Here is a 7,188-nt window from a genome sequence, read left to right as displayed (position 1 = left end):
GAATAGGGGATGGAGAGAGAGAAAAAGAGAAAACATATATAAAACATATCACAGGACAAGGAAACATGTATTTTTATTTTTACTGAATGAACATTTAAGAGTAGAAATTCTTGGTCACAAGATATAATAATGCTTAATTTTATATAAAATGGTCAAATAATTTTCCAGAGTGGAAAATACATATACTCCCAGGGTAATATTGAGAGTTCCATATAATATTCTATATTCCAACCAATGTGTGACAATCTTTTTTCATTTTATCCTATTCTAAGTGCACGGTGTACTCTTGCTGAGGTTTTAATACTTTTGCCTCACAGGATTGTCATACATCCACCCAAGATTATTACAGCATTGGCTTCACATCAGTTAATGTTTCGCAGACAACATTGTTCCCGACACAAGAAGAATTTTTCTCTTATATTACTTATGAATTCAGTATTCAGAAATACTAAAAAAATACTAAAATAGCAGAAACTTGGTATGTGAGTGAAGGAGACAGTAGATGGAGAATAAATTATATATGTGTTCAACCTCATTAGGATGTTAGTCAGTCTAATCTCCCTATAATCCATAACCTAAGGACTTAATCTCCACTGAAAGAAATTAAAGCCTAATAATTTACTATTTGGAGGGCAACAGGGTCTATACATGTGTAATATCACTTTGTTTTAATTTTCCTTCTTAGTCTCACCATGTTTAATAGGTAGCTTCCAAGGTCACCTTGTTCATTATGCTTGTGGAAAGGAATAAAACAGAGAGGATTACATAATCAAGATTTATATGAGATAGGCCTGAAAATAAAACAGCTAAAACTCAATCACATGGATGTAGCTAACTGCAAGAGATCCTAGGAAACAAGATCCTGGAAGCAGAAGAAATGAGCTGAAAACAGCCATAGGTCCTATGGTGCCTGCATCATGTTCTTCACTGAGCCACACATGGAAACTGCCTGTACCTGAAAAGTAGTTTTAAGTTTGTGAAATTCTTTGCTGGAGTCCTCTGACACTATCTAAAAAGTTCTCAAAACTTCCCGGAGGCTCCTCTGTCTATGTTCTCCATCCAAGTACATTTTAAAATAATTTAGTAATTAATTAATTTTTCAAGGAATACAAATTTCATATGTACAACTTTAGGAATATAGTTATTCTTCCCACCTTACTCGACCTCCCACCCACACTGCCATTCCTCCTCCTTCTTATCCCCTTCCCAGTTACAATTCTCCATTAAGATTCATTTCCAATTAACTTTATACATAAAAGACCAACTCTATACTAAGTAAAGATTTCAACAATTTGCACACATGCACACACACAGACAAACTGTTTGAGAACAAGTATCACAGTTAACTCTCATAATACAACTCATTGAGGACAGAGGTCCTGCATAGGGAGTTAGTGCACAGTGATTCCTATTGTTAATTTAACAATTAACACTCTGAATGTATGATGTTAGTGACAACCTGAAGCTCTTGACATGAGCTGCCAAGGCTGTGAAAGCCTTTTGAATTCACAAACTCTGTCAGTATTTAGACAAGGACATAAAAAAAGTGAAAGTTCTCTCCTCCCTTCAGAGAGAAGTACATCATTCTTTGATGGCCACTTCTTTCCATTGGGATCTCACTCACAGAGATCCTTCATGTAATACATTTTTTTTCCACAGTGTCTTGGCTTTCCATGCCTGAAATGCTCTCATTTCAGCCATGACCAGGAATTTTAAGGGCTGATTATGAGGTCAGGATGTTACTTAAGGCAATGGTCATTCTATGAGTTTGCTGTGTGGACTGCTTCTCATGTTGGAACTTTCTCTCCTTTGTAATTCTATCTATATAAGTTAAAAATTCAGTTTTTTAGTCACACTGGGAATATTTCAAGTGCCCAATAATCACTGGCTAGTTGCTATCACACTGTACAGTTTAAATAGAAGAGTATTTATGTCATAGAAAGAAATTTTACTGGACTACACTGGTTGAGGCAGCTTCTTTAGAGGACTATGCCTTCCCACTGTCTCCTTGACTTGTCACCAGTAAATAAAGCTTTTCTTTGAGCAACTCTTGCTTGAGGCTGATTATATTACAACATCTCAAGTAGGCAGACTTTCTGAGTCTACTTAAAATTGGTCACCCAGATGAGATTGTGCTTATCCTGGGACTAGGGGTAGCTGGGCACCAGTGAATGAAGCAATTGGCAGCTCATCCATAGCTCATCCACAGCTTATACACTCTTGGGATACAGTTGTTTTGTCCCATCAACATAGGTTCTTTGATTTGGTGCCTGGCCAAGCTGAGTGGAGGATTCAAGAGGTGAAGTGGCCACCTGACTCATTTCAGTCCAGGGTCTCATGGAATTAAGAAGTGAGTAGTTTGGGACTGCCACTCTGATAAGTGTTTATGGGTTGCTAAAAGTGGAACTCAGGATAGGAACAGGCATGTAAAAGGACAGGCTTTCTGAGACACCAGAATAAACGTGTCAGGTTTTGCTCTGGGAGACTGAGATTCATAAAAGGAGTGGTCCAAGAGATTCCTGACTCTGGTTTCTAGAGTGTTTGACCTTGATCCACAGATGTGGTTAATTCAGATTTGGAGATCACCACAGGAAACAGATAGAAAATGACAAGGAATTTCATGTTTTAGAGTTAATAATAAGAATTGTGATTCCTTTATTCATCTCCACCATACTTTTTTGTCTTATTTTAATCTTCTTTGTTCATGAATTCTCAAGTGGTTTGCAAGCTTTGCTGATTTTCTATGCCTCCATCAGGGTTTCTGGAGCACCATTGCTGGTTTCTGGCAAACTTCTTCTGTGGGACACTGTCCTCATCTTGGTGGGAGGTAGAATTTACTTTGCATTTATTGTTTGGTCCTTTGTATGACCCAGGTTGAAGAGAAAAACTGAATGACAAATAAAGTCTAAACTTTCTGAAAACCCCCTATAGGAAAAAACAAATGACTTGAAAGAATCTTTTCAGATCTATAAAGCTAGCCCTCTGTTTATAGGAGTGACTTGGCTTGGACCAAATCTATCCCTTTGCAATGGCATGATTAGTATTACCTGCATGGCACCTGGGACTGGGAACAGTTCAATTACCAAGACATAGCAGAAGTTGAGAAGACTGGGGCTGGTGCTGTGGCACAGTGAGTGAAGTTGCTGCCTGAGGTGCTGACATCCCACATGAGCTCCACTTCAAGTCCCAGCTGCTCCACTTCCAATCTAGATCTCTGTTAATGTGCCTGGCCACTGTACCCATGTGGGAGATGCGGATGAAGCTACTGGCTTACGGCTTCAGATCAGCCCACGTCCAGCAACTGTAGCCACTTGGGAAGTAATCCAGCAGATGGAAGAGCTCTCTGTCTCTGAATCTCTCTCTGTAACTCTGCCTCCCAAATAAATAAATAAATAAATGTTTTTAAAAAGTTGAAAAGACCAAAAGAAAGATGCCAAGATAAGGTGGCTTTGTTGACCACTGTCCTTCATACTACTCCAGGTAACCGGGGAGGAGGAGGGAAGCCAACATAAGTGAGTAACCTTTGTGTCCAACATGGACCAACGTCAGGCCTCCACCTAAGTTAGGGCCTAACCAGTATGTACACTGCAAAGCAAGAGGAACATTGGACTGGAATGTTCAAGCCACCCTCAGAGAGGAAGGGCCTAGGGCAAACCCAATTCCTTCCAATTCCTCTTAATAGAAGATTGAGGGGAGCAGGAGGTTTCCTCATGACAAAATCCAAATATCTCCCAAGGATCCCCTGGTACCCTAGAGATAGAAGGAGCAAAAGTCAAGTTTTGCTGAACACTAGACCCGCATACTCTGTATGGACTACTGAAAAAGGGGCTCGCTCACTAACAGGGAGAGTCAAGTTAAATGAGTGCCAGGAAAAAGAGAAGTAAAAAGTGTTCTGGAGATTCTGACCTGTAAATTAGGTTCTAAAGCTCTAACTCATTGTTGCATGTTCCTGAATGTTCCATTGCACTCTCAGGGAGAGGCTTGCTAACTAAATTGGCTGCTCCTGTGTATTTAATTCAAGGCCAAGTGAAAAGTGAAGTCCCAAGGGGCTGGGGGCAGCATTCTGGTTCTCCTGTATGAGGCATCTAACTATCCTGAAACCACTCCATAAGTTATTTCAGCTTGGGTTAACACAGGATTATGGGCTCAGGGTCAGGGGGATGGGCTGCCAATGCCTAATCTGTAGAGATGATCCTAAAGCAGATTGATCACTGGCCCAAAGCTAAGCAATATCCTCTGAGACTCAAACAGCTGGAATTCTCTCAGTTTCAAACATATTCATTAGCCAGAGATTGATCAGGCCTTGTAGATATCCCTGTAACACCCATTCTGATGAATACAAGTTGGTACAGGACTTGAGGGCTATGAATGAAGAAGTTCAGGACATTTCTTCTATAGAATCCAGTTCTTATACTCTGTTGGCCAATTTGTCATGGGATAGCAAATAAAGTGCCTCAGAATTAAAGGATGTATTCTTTTGCTTTCCCTTGGACCTGAGTCTCTAGAGCTATTTGCCTTTTAGTGGGAGGATCCAAAAACTTACTGAATGTTGCAGTATTGCAGGATTGTTCTACTATACGGATTGAAAAACTCTTCTTCAATTTTCAGGGGAGTTTTGAGTAGACCTCAGGGAGTACAATTAAAGAAGGGAACAGTCTTATAATATGTGGATGATATTCTTGTTTTAAAGATTTATTTATTTGAAAGAGTTACAGAGAGAGAAAGAGAGATAGCTACAGAAAGAGAAATCTCCCATCTGCTGTTTCACTCCCCAAATGGCTGCAACAACTGGGGCTGGGCCAGGCTGAAGTCAGGAGCCAAGAGCATCTTCTGGGTCTCCTACATGGATGCAGGGGCCCAGGAACTTGGGCTATCTTTCACTGCTTTCCCAGGAGCATTAGCAAGGAGCTGGATTGAAGTGGAGTAGCTGGGACTTGAACTGGCGCCATATGGGACACTGGTGTTGCAGGTGGTGGCTTAAGCTGCTGGGTCACAGCAACGGCCCTGGATGATTTCTTATCATCGCCCTCTCAAATGAGGCTTCTGATAAGACCATAAAAGCCTTGAATTTTCCAGCAGAGAAAGGATAGAAAGTATCAAAAGAAAAGGCATGATATTTTAAAAAGATTTAAGTAGTTGAAAAGCAGATAGAGAGACAGAGAGAGGGAGAAAGAGAGAGTGAGAGAGATCTACCTGCTGTTAACTCTCTAAATAGCCGCAAGAGCCAGATGTGGGCCTAGCAAAAACCAGGAGCAGGAGCTCCATCCTGATCGCTCTCTTGGGTGACAGGAGCCCAAGTACTTAGCTATCTTCAACTACCTTCCTAGTCATATTAGCAGAACGCTATTAGCAGACATGGAGCAGCTGGGACTCAAACCATCACTCCCACATGGCATGCTGACTTAACCTGCTGTACAACACCAATGGCCCCTGAAGGCACAAATTTCCAAAAAGTGTGCAGTATCCAGGCTCTATAATATTCTAGTGACCATAGAGCCTGTCATAAGAATGTAAACTGGCCTTGTTAACTTGGCTCCACCCAAGACCAGGAGGTAATTATAGAGATTTCTCGGATTTGAATATGCAAAGTTCAGCTCATAACAAAACTCTTCTATGACATGCTAAAGGAAAAGAAATCAGCCCTTTTATTGGAATAAACAATGTCATCAGGCCTTTGCAAAGCTAAAGGAGCTTCTGCTGAGGGCCTCTCCTTTATTCTACCTGATCTATAAAAGCCCTTTGACCTGTTTGTACAGTAAAGTCTGCCAATTGTAGTGGGAATCCTAACCCACATGCTGGGCTTATTAGAATGAGTTGTGGCTTATTTTTCTGAACATAGTGTCCTGAGGATGTTGCCTTGCCTACAATGAGTTGAAGTCACCTGTTTGTTCATTAGAGGAGCAGTAAAACTATGGAACAATCTCTACCTGCAGTTAACACCAGATGGCAAATGTTCTGGAAACAAAAGGGCACTTGGTTGACAGGTGGCCAGATGCTGCAGTCAAGCCTTATCACTGGAAACTCCAAACATCACTCAGAATCCCTATCAGAAATGCCACTACATTTCTGCCATCGTCCCATGACCCCTTAACACATGATTGCTCTGAACTAATAGGGCTGATGTACACAAGTAAGAGAGGTCTTAGAAGTGAACATCTGCTTAATGCAGAAGAAATATGGTTTGTAGACAGTAGCAATTTGATGGTGAATCATCAGTGGAGAGAGTATTTGCTGCTGTGTATTTACATGGAACTACTGAAGCTAAGAGTATCACTGCATGTATGTCTTCACAAAACACAGGAATAAAACACCTGAGTGGGGCACTGGATCCAGTAATAAGAAAGACTTTGGCCATCCATGCTGATTCCAGGTACCCTTAACTATGCTCATTATTCTACCCAGTTTGGTAAAAGCACAATGTATAACTGGCTACTTAAGGTAATCAAAACCCCATGAATGAAAAAAATTGGTAGACAAAATAGCAAAATAATGCACTCATTGCCTGAAAAAGAGAGGAGAGACCAGGCATTCCACACCCCTGCTAGCCACAGCAGTGCAGATGAGGAACACGTTGCCCAGAGAAAATTGGCAGATTGACTTCACAGTAAGGCCTAGGGCCCCAGAATGATTTAGAAATCACTCTAATGTGTGTACATGCTTTCTGTGAGTATGTAGAAGCCCTTTCCTGCTGAACTGAAAAGCCTGGAAAAGTCATTAAAAATCAAATAAGAGAGATCATCTCATGATTTGTTCTGCCTAGGACTATACAAAGTGATAATTGGTTGGATTTTGCTTCAAAGGTGGTGACTGGAAAGCTCTGGAATTTGGGGGTACATTGGAAATTATGTGTTTACTGGAAATCCAGGCATCTGGAAAGACTGAAAGAAACAACTGGACCCTCAAGATACCCTTAGCTATACTCCAGGAAACTCACGAAAATTGGTTAAGGCTCCTGCCTGCCACCTTGATCCATGTTAGAGTAGTCACAAAAGGAAAACTGGACCTTAGCTCATTTGAATTGCTACATGTAGGACTCTTTTTAATATGGCTAATCTTTTGAACTATCCAGATGTGGAAATGGAGAGAGTAACACAATATTTAGTATATATATATTAATATAGCATGCATAATAAATATAACATATAATACTATAGCAGATAGTGACCATGGTCAACCAATATTCAAATG

This window comes from Lepus europaeus, chromosome 10 (assembly GCF_033115175.1).
Source record: "Lepus europaeus isolate LE1 chromosome 10, mLepTim1.pri, whole genome shotgun sequence".
In the NCBI taxonomy this organism is placed as follows: Eukaryota; Metazoa; Chordata; class Mammalia; order Lagomorpha; family Leporidae; genus Lepus; species Lepus europaeus.
Note: the sequence above shows the minus strand (reverse complement) of the source record.